General features: G+C 41.7%; 1 non-coding gene across 1 annotated transcript; it reads right to left on the reverse strand.

The window, feature by feature from the left end:
• Nucleotides 1-2,353: 2,353 nt before the first annotated feature.
• On the reverse strand, nucleotides 2,354-2,460 carry LOC145141662 (small nucleolar RNA R71). The gene has a single exon (XR_013722855.1). It is a non-coding gene; the product is annotated as a small nucleolar RNA R71 (small nucleolar RNA).
• Nucleotides 2,461-14,984: the final 12,524 nt, after the last annotated feature.

Here is a 14,984-nt window from a genome sequence, read left to right on the forward strand (position 1 = left end):
TATGTGATATGTGCATAATTAATCATATGTTTAACACATATTTCTATTCATTTTTGGCTAATTATATGCATAATATGGACAAAAGGTACTTAATAATGCTTATATTGTGTTTTCAGTCCAAAAGACATGCTTGGAAGCAGAAAGGAAAAAAGGAGAAGCAATTAGAGACCAAAGAATGAAGAAAAAGGGAAAACTACACAACTACTCGGCGAGTCCACGCATGTACTCGGCGAGTTCATTAGAATGTTCCCGAAAGAAAAGTCAAGATTCCTTACCGAACACAGATTTCACACTAGTACTCGGCGAGTCCACGACCTACTCGCCGAGTAGCCCCTGTTTTGTGATAATTATAAATAGCGGGTCTTAATCCGATGGAAGGACTTCTGGAACCTTTGGGGAGAAGCAAGATGCGATTGAAGAGCCAGAAGAACCCTAGAGAATGAAGATACAACCTAGAATCCAATTCCGAAGAAGATTTGAGGCAGATTCTCATCATTCTACTTAATCTATTGTTTCTCAATTATGGTTAGACAATTAGAATTCGTTTTATTGCTGTTAATTACCTCAATCATGAGCTAAAACTCTTAAACTTCTGTTTGGGGATACAAAATTGATATTATGGTTTGATTAATGGTAGGATTAATTAAATATTGGTGATTTTGTTAATTTTAGCTTGTTAAAGAACCTTGTGTGTGAATGATAACTAATTTTCTGTTAATAGGAAGATAATTAAATATTATGAACATCTTTTAATTATCAACCCCATATGTTTATGTGACCACTTTATCATATGTCTAGGACTAACGAACGCGAAACTAGAATTAATAAGAAAAATTAGGTAAATTCATGTGTGAGCTTGTTTGATGACCATCAGCAAGAGGTTAACTAAAGGACCAATTTAGTTAGCTATTACAAGTCTGAATTAACCCGAATAAATAATCTAGTGAATTAAATTAAATTAGACAACTGATCACTGTTTGAGTTAGTTTGTTTTGTAAGGATTATCGTAGCGAACGCAAGGCTAATCACTTGAATCGGTAGCCAATAGAAGAATTAATCCATTGCACTATTACCATAATATCAACCATAGGATCAATTGAGTTGAACTAAACAGAAGTCCCTTTTATTATTAAATTCAGTTAAATCTTTGTTTTTCTAGTTCTTAGCCTAAGTAGTATTAGTAAGTTTCTAGTCTTGTAAAACTAGAGAAAACCCATATTTACTATTTAATTTAGATAAAATTAGTCTTTAGTTTTAATTTACCGTTCCCTAAGTTCGACACTCTACTTACCCAACTATACCACTAAAAGACAGGCTCACTGCCTTTGTGTGCTTAATTTATAACTCAAAAGTAGGATTAAAACCAGTGCATTTCACACACATCAAGTTTTTGGCGCCGTTGCCGTGGAACGGTTCTAAATTAGCATTAATTTCTATTTTTATCGATCCTTTGTGTGGGATTTATCTTACACAAAGTTAATTCTTAGGTAATTTAGTAGTTAGTATAGGTTTTGATCAATCTCTGTTTTAATAAATTAAGTAGAAAATTTTTCTGTTTTTACCTTGAACTCGCCGAGTGCACTCGACGAAACTCGGCGAGTCCATCACTGTTCACAGTTTTAGCTTTTATTTTATTTTTGTTCTTTTTACGCATTTTTCTTGTTTTATTTGCAGTTGTTTGATGACCCGAGGATCTGATACACCTTTGATCCCTCCTCTAGACGACCCGGAATCCGCCCTAAGGAAGAACAAAGGAAAATCCGTTGGAGAATCCGCTTCTTCAAGGAATTCGCCATTAAAGAACCTAAAGTCCGTTTTCAGCAAGAAGATGAGCAGCAAATCAGGAGCATCCAGCGCCTCTTTGACAATCAAAGACCCAATTAAAGAATACGCCGAGTACGAGACCGAGGAAGAAGAAGACCCTACATTCGGTCACGTTTCCGATTCCGACGACGAATTAGCTATTCTCATGGCTAACATTGATGAAGTCCCCATGGGGGAATGGAAGAAGAGGATACGCGATGATACCGGACCGGGACTTGTGCAACCCGAAATCCCCGCTACTGCTACTTTTGAGCTCAAGGGTCACATCCTGGCTCTACTTAAGGAGATCCCCTTCACAGGCAAAGACCACGAAGACGCTTACAAACACTTGGACGAAGTCAATGATGTAGCTGATTATTTCAATGTTCCAAATGTGCCTCGGGAAACTTAGCTACTTCGCATGCTTCCGGTTACTTTGAAGGGTGCTGCCAAGGATTGGCTCAAGTCATTGCCCCCAGGATCTATCACTACATGGGCCCAAATGAAAGAAGAGTTCATTGATCAATTCTGCCCACCATCCAAGATATCCAAGCTAAAGAAAGCCATAGCTAACTTTGAACAACAAGCTGGAGAATCACTATATGAAGCGTGGGAGAGGTACAAGAGCCTGCTAAGGAATTGCCCACATCATGACCTCAATAATCAACAAGAAGTCTCCATCTTCTATGATGGAGTAAATGTTACCACTAGGCAATTACTTGACTCGCAAGGTCCACTCACGAAGAAGGCACCTCCAGTGATAAAGCAACTAATTGAAGAATTCTCTAAGCATTCTAGAGAATACCACAATCCAAGAAATGATATGACGAGGGGGGCCGCCTATGCAGCTTCAGAAGACTTGTCAGCAGTTATGGCTATGCTAAAAACCATGGATAGGAGGATGGATAAAATGGACCAAACGATACATGCTATTCGGGTGGGTTGCGAAAATTGCAATGGGCCTCACCTTACTAGAGACTGCGACTTGGATGAGAATGGCAACAAAAAGGTGCAAGTTTGTTACTCAAGTGGGGACCGATATGATGAAGATTGGCGTAGACCAAAGAAAGAGTGGCTCCCTTATGACGAGTACAAGAAGGCTAAGGAGGAGAAGTTCAAGCAAAAGGGAAGGGGTTTTTACCAAAAGGAGGAGCCATCACAAGAAAGAAAACCAAGTTTGGAAGAAATGCTTACCAAATTTGTAGCTGCTTCAGAAAAGAGACATAGTGATCATGATGCTGCAATTCAAGAAACAAGGACCATGCTTAGAACCCAGCAAGCATCTATCCACAACATAGAAACGCAGCTAGGGCAACTTGCTCAACAAATAAACCAAAGATCACCGGGCGAACTTCCTAGCAAAACCGAAAACAACCCACGAGGCGCGCACATAAACATAGTCACAACAAGAAGTGGGAAAATAATCACTCCTCTGGCCCCTATTCAGAATGAAGCACCCAAAGAATCACAGAAGGAGGAAGCAGAAAATCAAGCAGAAAATCAAAATCTTCAATCTGACAGCTCTACTCGCCGAGTACAGAATATGGACTCGGCGAGTCCACTGCCAAATCCGAACAATCAGACCCCTGAAAAGTTTTACCAGCCGCCATTGCCATACCCAGCCCGAGCTAAGAAAGTGAAGCAGGAAGAGGAGTACCAGAAGTTTCTAGATCATATAAAGGCTCTTCAAATCAACATACCCTTCATCGAAGCTGTCGCACAAATGCCCAAATATGCAAAGTTCCTTAAGGAACTTCTCACTAATAGAAGGAAGATGGAGGAAGTGAAGAAGGTAGTCCTCAATGAGAATTGCTCAGCCGCCATGCTCAACAAACTACCAAAGAAGAAGGGTGACCCGGGGAGCTTAACTTTACCTTGCTAATTTGGCAATTTAGCTACCACTCATGCCTTGGCTGATTCAGGAGCAAGTGTGAATTTAATGCCTTATTCATTCTTCAAGAAGCTGGATCTCCCGGAACCAAGACAAATTCGTATGGCGATTCATTTAGCTAACAAGACAATCACTTTCCCAAGAGGAATATGTGAAGACTTAGTGGTCAAAGTGGACAAATTTGTATTTCCCGCTGATTTCATAATTCTAGACATGGAGGCGGATCCTCAAGTCCCAATCATCCTTGGAAGACCCTTCCTCAACACGGCAAGTGCTATAGTAGACATGAGGGACTCGAAGCTCACTTTGCGGGTAGGAGAAGATTCAGTCACATTTGGGGTTGATCAAGCTATGAGGTATGCACGGAATAGTGACGACATGGCATTCTCAATTGACATGCTTGATGAATTATTGGAGGAATGCATAAGTGAAGATTCCAGCAAGTTCACAATTTTTGATGAAGAATTTGATGCAGAAAAAGACTTAATGGACATCGAGAGGCTGCTGGAAGAAGCTGAGTTTGAAGAATTGGTGAGGCAATCTGACACTTCAACTCGCCGAGTAGGGCCGATCTACTCGCCGAGTCCAAGCGAAAAAAAAACAGAATTCGTAAATTCAGCTACCAACTCGCCGAGTCCCTTACCTACACTCGGCGAGTAGAACAAACAGAACCCAAAAACTGAGCTCAAAAAGCTACCAGAACATTTGGAGTATGCCTTCCTTGAAGATGGCCATCAAAAGCCAGTCATTATAGCCTCTGACCTTTCCAACTCTGAAAAGGAAGAACTAGTGCAAGTTTTGAAGAAGCGAAAACAGGCCATAGCATGGAGCATTACTGACATCAAGGGAATAAGTCCCTCTTATTGTTCACACAAGATTAACCTGGAAGAAGGAGCAAAGCCGGTTGTGCAGCACCAAAGAAGACTAAACCCAAATATGCAAGAGGTAGTCAAGAAAGAAGTGGTCAAGCTTTTAGATGCGGGGATTATATATTCCATTTCCGACAGCCCGTGGGTGAGTCCGGTTCAAGTGGTGCCCAAGAAAGGAGGGATGACGGTCATAACCAACGAAAAGAATGAGCTTATTCCGACACGAACGGTAACCGGTTGGAGAGTGTGCATTGATTAACGAAAACTAAACTATGCCACTCTTAAAGACCATTTTCCCTTACCCTTTATTGATCAAATGTTAGAGAGATTATCGGGCCATAGTTATTATTACTTCCTAGACGGATTTTCGGGTTATTTCCAAATACCCATAGACCCATTGGACCAAGAAAAGACCACATTCACTTGCCCAAGTGGGACTTTTGCTTATCGACACATGCCCTTTGGGCTATGCAATGCACCCGCGACATTTCAAAGGTGCATGACAGCCATATTCCACGACATGGTGGAAAAATTCATGGAAGTCTTTATGGACGATTTTTCTGTTTTTGGATCTTCCTTCCATGATTGTCTCACAAATCTTGACCTAATGCTTGCTAGGTGTGAAAAGACCGACTTAGTCCTTAATTGGGAAAAATGTCACTTTATGGTTAAGGAGGGTATAGTTTTGGGCCACAAGGTTTCCAAATCGGGAATTGAAGTGGATTAGGCAAAGATTGACACCATTGCCAAATTACCTCCACCAACTAATGTGAAGGGTATTAGAAGTTTTCTAGGACACGCGGGTTTTTACCGGCGTTTTATCAAAGATTTTTCTAAAATAACTAGACCTCTAACACAATTACTCCTAAAAGATGCACCATTTAATTTTACTAAAGAGTGTTTAGAGGCATTTGAATTTTTAAAGGAAAAATTGACTAATGCCCCGATCATTGTTGCACCAAATTGGAATTTACCATTTGAAATAATGTGTGATGCTAGTGATTTTGCATTAGGAGCTGTCCTTGGTCAAAGGGTTGATAAGCACTTCCGACCCATATATTATGCTAGCAAGACTTTAAATCCAGCCCAAGAAAACTACACCACCACGGAAAAGGAATTATTAGCTGTGGTGTACGCTTTTGATAAATTCCGCCCTTATTTAGTTTTATCTAAAACAACTGGTTTTACTGACCACTCTGCTATCAAGTATTTGTTTGCCAAACAGGATGCCAAGCCAAGATTGATACGATGGGTTCTACTTCTTCAAGAGTTTGACATAGAGATACGCGACAAAAAGGGAATGGAGAATGTAGCAGCTGACCACTTGTCAAGGCTTGAAAACCCGCGATTGCAAGAAGATAGAGTTGGAGATGATTTTCCGGACGAGTATATTATGGTGACTGTGGGACAAGAACCATGGTTTGCAAATATAGCTAATTACTTAGCTAGCAATTACATCCCAAAAGATCTCACAAGTCAACAAAAGAAGAAATTCTTTTCCGAGATAAAGTATTACTTTTGGGATGAACCATATCTTTTCCGAAGCTGCGCGGATGGAATCATACGAAGATGCGTGTTCGGGAATGAAAGCTGGAAAATATTGGAGCAATGTCATAGCGGGCCCACGGGTGGACATCATGGAGCACATTACACTGCTAAGAAGATCTTTGACATTGGGTTTTACTGGCCCACGATTTTTAAAGATGCAACCCAATTTGTCAAAGAATGTGATGCATGTCAAAGAGCGGGAAACATTTCATCTCGAAATGAAATGCCACAACATAGTATCCAAGTGTGCGAAGTATTTGATGTGTGGGGGATCGATTTCATGGGACCATTTCCCATATCCAAAGGCAACAAATACATATTGGTGGCGGTGGATTATGTATCCAAGTGGGCGGAGGCACAAGCTTTGCCAACTAATGACGGTCGGGTAGTGGTGAGGTTTTTAAAGAAGTTATTTTCAAGATTTGGGGTCCCAAAAGCTCTCATAAGTGACCGAGGCACTCATTTTGCCAATGATCAACTAGAGAAGGTGCTAAGTAAATATGGGGTAACCCATAAATTTTCAACATCCTACCATCCACAAACTAGTGGACAAACCGAAGTGACAAATCGAGCTTTAAAGAGAATCTTGGAGAAATCGGTGGGGAGCAATCGAAAAGAATGGTCGGATAAGCTAGACGATGCACTTTGGGCCTTCCGTACAGCTTTCAAAACCCCTATTGGTACTACACCATATAGGTTAGTTTATGGAAAGCAATGTCATTTATCGGTGGAGATAGAGCATAAAGCTTTTTGGGCTTTAAAGATGTGTAACTTCAACATGGAGGAGCTCAAGAACAACCGGTTAATGCAAATGAATGCTCTTGAGGAACTTAGAAATGATGCATACACTAGTTCTTTGATCTATAAAGAGAAAACTAAGAATTGGCATGACAGGAGGATCAAGGAAAATAAAGACTTTCATAAAGGGCAAAAGGTATTGCTCTTTAATTCAAGGTTAAAACTCTTCTCGGGCAAACTCAAGTCAAGATGGGATGGTCCTTTTCTGGTAAAGAAGGTGTTTCCACATGGTGCTATAGAGCTATTGTCAAAAGATGGCACCCCGTTCAAGGTCAATGGACATAGAGTCAAAAAGTATGAAGAAGGAGTTCCAAGGAATGAAGGCATGGAAGAGTTGATGTTGCTGGAAGGGATTGCAGCCACGTAGAATGGGAGGAGTCCAGCTAATGACTCCTTAAAAAGAAGCGCTTCCGGGAGGCAACCCGAGTTTAGAGTTTGCATTTCTTTTTCCTTTACTTTCTTTTTAATTTCTTAGGATCTTTTTCATTCATCTTCTTCTGGAAATATGTTCTAAATGATTGCTTGAGGGCAAGCAATGCCTAGAGTGTGGGGTGGTGGGTTAAAAAAAAAATTAAAAAAAAAAAAAAAAAAAAAATTTCAATTTTTGTCAAACTGCAAGCTTTACTCGCCGAGTAGGTACGAGTACTCGGCGACTGCTTGTCTAAATAACCAAAAAAACCGCGTAAAAGCATTTGTACTCGGCGAGTTGATCGTTTCTACTCGGCGAGTAGCCAACTTACACAGACGGTATAAAAATCTGAGAAATAAGGGTTTTTACCCATTTTACCCACACACTCGCCGTGCACAGCCTCCTTCAAGCGATTTCTGTGATTTTTGGCATAATCCTCGACTTTCAAGGGAAAAGGTATGATCTTTACACTTAAAAACTCATCAAAGGTTCAAGCTTTATCACTGATTTGCCCCTATTTAGTCTAAATTCGGATTTGGGGGTTTCCTCAAATTCTAGGGTTTTAATTTTACCATGAATTAGGAGTTGTAAGGAGAATTTTCTTTTGGTTTAGTGGTTAATGGACTTAGTACAGCAAACCCCTGTGCAAAATTGGGTGTTTTAAGTGACCCATATGTGTTCGACAGATTCTGGTCCCGATGTTCATCCTACTCGCCAAGTAGGACATGAACTCGGCGAGTAGGAGGCTATACAGATCTGTTTTATTCAATTTTAATTACTGGGTGTTGTTTGTTTGTGCTTTCTTAATGTTGTCATGCAGGTACCATGTCCAGACGAGGTCAGTCTTCAAGTGGGGGAAGCCAAGGGGACATCCCGTGGCTCTCGTTCCGCCAAATCACATCCAAATCGTCTCAAGCCCGTGCCAAAAACAAGTTAGAGGCTTTAAAACAGAAAGAGATTCATTTACCCAATGCAGTGGATTGGGATTGGATAGGGAAAGTTGGTTTGGAAGAAGAGCTAACACCATATTTGGTGAAAGAATGTAATTTGGGGGATTCAACCATCATATGTGATGGTTGGTTACAGCTTTTCAAAATTCAAGAACCGGTCTACGCTGAATTATGTTGGGAGTTTTTTGCTACCATCTCATTCCGAGGTGGTAGTGAGTACTACAATCCCAATGTAGTTTCCTTTTCTCTTGGTGGGGAGCTGCGACAATGCAGCATGGCTGAATTTTCATGGAGGCTTGGAATCTATGAGCAAAGCACTATGTTGAATGAAGATTTTGAAGTTTTTTTAGAGAATTGCCACAAAGATCTCCCCGAGGGAGTGGTTGCTTCTACCTGGTGGAATACTATTGCTAACCGGGTGTACATCCCATCTACCGCACAGGAGGGTCACATACGTTCACCGATCCACCGTCTCATTCATCGGTTCATTGCCAGCATGATTAATATGCGAAAGGACTGGGACAAGGTCCCGACCCTTGACATCTTTTATCTTTGGAGTATTATTACTCCCGATGTTTTCTGCAATCTCCCCTATCGCGTAGCCAAGTATCTTGCTGAAGGGGCTGTTAAGGAGAAGATAAACTCCAAGATTAATGGAGGGATGTTTGTGACGAGGCTTGCAAGGTCATTTGGGGTATTAGATTTGCAAGAGTCAAGGGCGCTGACGGTCATTTATCCCCCTCCGTTCAACACCGCATTATATAGGAGGGCAAGGATTGTGGAAAAGTTTGGTGATTCTTTTTCTATTCCTCATGCGGATGAGCCGGCTATCCCCGAGGAGCCGGGAAGGCGAGTGAGGCAAAGAAGCGAGTGGGTACGGGAAGACCCACCGGTTATTCCGGTGGAAGAAGAGAACGATGGATGGAATCAACTTGAGTACCGGCGCTACTTGGATGATATTGGAAGAGGAGTTAACTATAACAATCAATCATTTGACTATCTCTTCCAACAAATGAACATCGCACCGAGACCTGGACCCGGCTACCCCTACATCATGAGTTGGGAAGAAAGGATGAGGAAAGGAAATGAAGGAGGAGGAAGTGGAGCTGGAGGAGCCGACATGGATGATGAAGAATGAAGAATGTTTCTTTTGTGTTTTTTTAATTTATTTTTGTGATGTTTGATTTGGACAACTTGTTAAACTTGGATGATTTTATTTCTTGTTAGGACTTTTGGTTGCTTTCACTTTTGTCTGCATTTTTTTTTTCAGGATTGGAAGATTAGGATGCATTTAGAAGTCTTATGGGTCAAGGTTCAAGTAAGGAATGTTCAATTGAGAGTGCGAAGTCTTTTCCATTAAGTTCGAGTCCGTTAGAGTTGGGAGTGTAGAGTGCTTTATTACTGAAGTAATTAGAAAAAGAGTCATTGAATTACCCCAATCCAGCACTTCCGTCGAAAGGAAAACTCAGCGCCCACTCACCGAGTGCACATATCCTACTCGGCGAGTGCATGGACAATTACACGACTTCTCTGCAAGTTAGCAACATACTCGCCGAGTACACGACTTACTCGCCGAGTCCATCATCATTTTTCGGATTCCAGAGTTGTTTTGGGCACGTTTGTTGCAGTTTTATCCAACTCTTTCATAGAGAATCATTGCTGGAGGTTTCTAGGAGCTGTATCCTACATATTTGAGTCATTTGCAAGTCTACCACACGCGACATGACACCCAAGACATGGATGAGCTGTTCCCATGTTTAAAGTCATTCAAAGATGGAGCTAAATTGAAGATGATCAGCCTCGCCACTGCTATTCCAGGGGAGTTTGTTCCAATTCCCTCTATACTTTAGTATTTTTTTTCTTTATCATGCATAGCATGCAATGGGGACATTACATGAAATAAGTGTGGGGTAGGGGGTTGGTTGAACCTTAGCAAATTTAGAATCATAATATCATAATTTAGGTCTATTTTTTTTTTCTAAAATTTTTTTGCACTATTGCATACCAAAAATGTTACTTAGGATTTAATTTAGAAAATTTTGGTAAAAAGTAATTAGGATTCGATGTTAGAATTGTGTGGATGATTGTATGAAGACCCAAATGTTTAGTTGAGCCTATATACGTTATAGTGCATTTGTGGCCCCCTTATTCTAGTGAAATCATGGGACAAAAACACAGCCTCGCTTAGCCCGAAGGATGCAATATGTTTAGCATCGTGTATTTGAAATGTATCCAGAAAAATTGTTATCATTAATCAATAAAGGTTGAAGTTGAGTGCCCCTGCTTAAGCATGTAGGTATTGAGTGAAGAAAAAAGTGAGTTACATGAAAAAAAAAGAGAAATACAAAAGAAAAGTTGTAAGAATTTTTGGAGCATCAAAGTCAAATATGAAATTAGAAGATCAAAAATTCCAAGAAATTCAAGAAGTTGAAGATACCAAAAACCAAACAACAAAGTGGTGAATTCAAAGAGATCAAAGATCAAATGCCAAATAAATGAAGAATTCCAAAGAGCTCCAATGTGGTATCATAAATTGTAATTATCTAGATTATGTATGCTTGGGTTACTCAACCAAAAACACATTGAGGTTAAGAGGTTTTCTGAGGATGTATTCGGAGAGATGCATAAAATGAGCATAGTTCGGGGTGAGTGGGCGAATGTTTATGAGGATTGTGAGTATTTAGAGTATGGGGGTTATTAGGAATTTTAGACACAAATGTGCGCGTTGCGGTCTTGGCATAATGGCTGGGTTCGACTTGAGTTGTCCTATGTGATTCTAATGTGTTAAAATTCAGTTTTGCTTGGGGGCAAGCAAAAGTCAAGTGTGGGGTATTTTGATATGTGCATAATTAATCATATGTTTAACACATATTTCTATTCATTTTTGGCTAATTATATGCATAATATGGACAAAAGGTACTTAATAATGCTTATATTGTGTTTTCAGTCCAAAAGACATGCTTGGAAGCAGAAAGGAAAAAAGGAGAAGCAATTAGAGACCAAAGAATGTAGAAAAAGGGAAAACTACACACCTACTCGGCGAGTCCACGCATGTACTCGGCGAGTTCATTAGAATGTTCCCGAAAGAAAAGTCAAGATTCCTTACCGAACACGGATTTCACACTAGTACTCGGCGAGTCCACGACCTACTCGCCGAGTAGCCCCTGTTTTGTGATAATTATAAATAGCGGGTCTTAATCCGATGGAAGGACTTCTGGAACCTTTGGGGAGAAGCAAGTTGCGATTGAAGAGCCAGAAGAACCCTAGAGAACGAAGATACAACATAGAATCCAATTCCGAAGAAAATGTGAGGCACATTCTCATCATTCTACTTAATCTATTGTTTCTCAATTATGGTTAGACAATTAGAATTCGTTTTATTGCTGTTAATTACCTCAATCATGAGCTAAAACTCTTAAACTTCTGTTTGGGGATACAAAATTGATATTATGGTTTGATTAATGGTAGGATTAATTAAATATTGGTGATTTTGTTAATTTTAGCTTGTTAAAGAACCTTGTGTGTGAATGATAACTAATTTTCTGTTAATAGGAAGATAATTAAATAGTATGAACATCTTTTAATTATCAACCCCATATGTTTATGTGACCACTTTATCATATGTCTAGGACTAACGAACGCGAAACTAGAATTAATAAGAAAAATTAGGTAAATTCATGTGTGAGCTTGTTTGATGACCATCAGCAAGAGGTTAACTAAAGGATCAATTTAGTTAGCTATTACAAGTCTGAATTAACCCGAATAAATAATCTAGTGAATTAAATTAAATTAGACAACTGATCACTGTTTGAGTTAGTTTGTTTTGTAAGGATTATCGTAGCGAACGCAAGGCTAATCACTTGAATCGGTAGCCAATAGAAGAATTAATCCATTTCACTATTACCATAATATCAACCATAGGATCAATTGAGTTGAACTAAACATATGTCCCTTTTATTATTAAATTCAGTTAAATCTTTGTTTTTCTAGTTCTTAGCCTAAGTAGTATTAGTAAGTTTCTAGTCTTGTAAAACTAGAGAAAACCCATATTTACTATTTAATTTAGATAAAATTAGTCTTTAGTTTTAATTTACCGTTCCCTGAGTTCGACACTCTACTTACCTAACTATACCACTAAAAGACAGGTTCACTGCCTTTGTGTGCTTAATTTATAACTCAAAAGTAGGATTAAAACCAGTGCATTTCACACACATCATTATGTTACAGTGGACACATTATGTTTTTATGATTATCGTGGGAATGAATGAATGTTTTTTAAATGAAAAATTGTTTTGAAAAATTACGTTGTTACAAGTTGGTATCAGAGCCTTGGTTTGAGGGATTCGGGTGCATCTTCAGATGAATCTGAACTCAAACTGAGGAATTAAGGAAGTTTTTCATAAAATAAACAATTTTTCTAAAAGAGTAAAAGATTTTGAGAGAGGCAGAAGGAAGCAGTGTGTACGATCAGCCAGCGCCCGAACGGTGATTTCCCAAAAAACCCTTACATTATGTGTTATGAGACATGTTATGATATGATATGCATGCTAGAGTTAGCTTGGTATTCATATTAGGACTAGAGTGACCTGATTTTGTGATGCCTTAGCCTAGGAAGGATTTTGATGCTATGTGATGCTTGAGAGCGAGTAGGTAGCAGTGAGGAGCTGATGAGAGGTCTACCGAAGGGTAGCCTATGCCAGTGAGATATAGAGTACTTGTGATTTGGGATCCAAGGAGGAGGACTTAGGGTGAATACTGATGCGGTGTGGACGGTAGTATAGGGCCCGTACTACTGAAGACACCGGAGCAGTGCGCACTCTAAGTAAGAATCCATTGGGTACCAAGGAACAGGTAGGGTTGAGTTATCGAGTGCGAGTATGCTCGAGCGAGTCTCTGATATTCTTATGTTGTATTTCAGAGACATCATGATTGGGACACGCCACAGACTTGAGTCGAGCGGCGTGAGTGACGAGGAGCTCCGTCAGATGATCCACGATGAGGTGGCGGCGGCGATCATGGCGGAGATTCTGGGGATGTTTGGGTCTATCAAGACCACACTGCTTGAGACTTTCGATGAGCGGTACGCCGCGGTGAATGAGGCTGCTGCTGCTGCAGCTACTGCAGATGTGGCTACTGCCAGACCTCAGGGAGGTGACTCATTGTTGCTTCGAGAGTTCAGCAACATGAAGCCACCAGAGTTTGATAGGACACAGGATCTGATCGCTGCAATGAGATGGATTGCTGATATCGAGGGATGCTTCTACATGTGTTCATGTCCGGAGCATCTGAGGGTACGATTCGCATTGAACCAGCTTCGCTTGGGAGCGAAGGACTGGTGGAAGTTCGTGACGGCGAGCTTCACTCTTGCAGAGGTTTCAGTGGTGACCTGGGAGAGGTTCACCACCATGTTCAGAGACGAGTATGTTCCCCCGGTGGAGAGGGAACGGTTGGTACAGGAGTTCTTGACCCTCAAGCAGGGTACTGATTCAGTTACTGTGGTTACGAGGAAGTTTCATGAGAGGGCGGTGTTCTGCCCTGAGCAGGTGTCTACTGAGCAGGCACGTATGAGCCGGTATTTGGGCGTTTTGAGGAGGGATATACGGGAGTTCGTGTCAAACTCGACTTACCGGACATTTGCTGAGCTTCAGGCAAATGCCCGGAAGACGGAGATTGAGTTGGAGACTCAGGCCAGGGAGGAGGCCGAGTCTCAGAGGATAGATCGGCGGCCGGCACAGTCTCAGCCGGCAGCCAAGTGGACCAAGTCCGCTGATACGAGATCTGGAGGCCAGAAGGGCCGCACTTGCGGAAAGTGCGGCAAGGGACATGATGGGGTCTGTCGATCGGGTGCTTGCTACAAATGTGGCAAGGAGGGGCATATCGCCAAGGATTGCCCCAAGGGATTTATGGTTTGCTTTCATTGCAACCAGACTGGCCATCGGAAGGCCGAGTGCCCGCAGTTACATCAGGGATCAGCACAGGGATCTGCCCCTGCTACTAGGGTTACCGAGGTTCGGCCAGTGAAGGCCGAGGCACCGAAGGCTCATGGGAGATCTTTCCAGTTGACAGCGGAGGAGGTCCGCGCAGCGCCCGATGTTGTGGCTGGTACTTTTCTTGTGATTTCGGTACCTGCCTTAGTGTTATTTGACTCGGGTGCGAGTCGATCGTTTGTGTCGATAGCGTTTAGTCGGCACATCAGTAGCAGGCGAGAGGCGTTGATTCGACCTCTGCGAGTTTCCATAGCTGACGAGCGAGCGGTGTATGCTACGGAGGTGATTCGAGGATGTGTACTCGAGATCTTCGTGTTGAGTTCCCGATAGATCTGATCCCGTTAGCAATGGGGGACGTGTGTGTCATAGTGGGCATGGATTGGTTGAGCCGATTTGGGGCTGTGATAGACTGCGAGCGGCAGTTGGTGACGATACGAGACCCTAGTAGGGGAGTACTTACGGTGTACGGCGAGGGTACCCGATGTGGGTCAGCGTTCTGTTCGGCTGCCAGAGCGAGACAGAGTTTACAGTAGGGCTGCAACGGGTTTGTAGCCTATGTGTTGGACACACGAGAGGCCACTGGGAGGCCGAGTTCGGTGGATGACGTTCCGATAGTGCGCGAGTTCCCGGATGTTTTTCCCGAGGAGTTGACGGAGGTGCCTCCCGAGAGGCAGGTAGAGTTCCACATTGATTTGGTTCCGGGGGCAGCACCTATCGCCAAGGCGCCTT

The sequence above is a fragment of the Lactuca virosa genome, chromosome 9 (assembly GCF_052849685.1).
Source record: "Lactuca virosa cultivar CGN04683 chromosome 9, Lactuca_virosa_CGN04683_v6, whole genome shotgun sequence".
NCBI classification, from domain to species: Eukaryota; Viridiplantae; Streptophyta; class Magnoliopsida; order Asterales; family Asteraceae; genus Lactuca; species Lactuca virosa.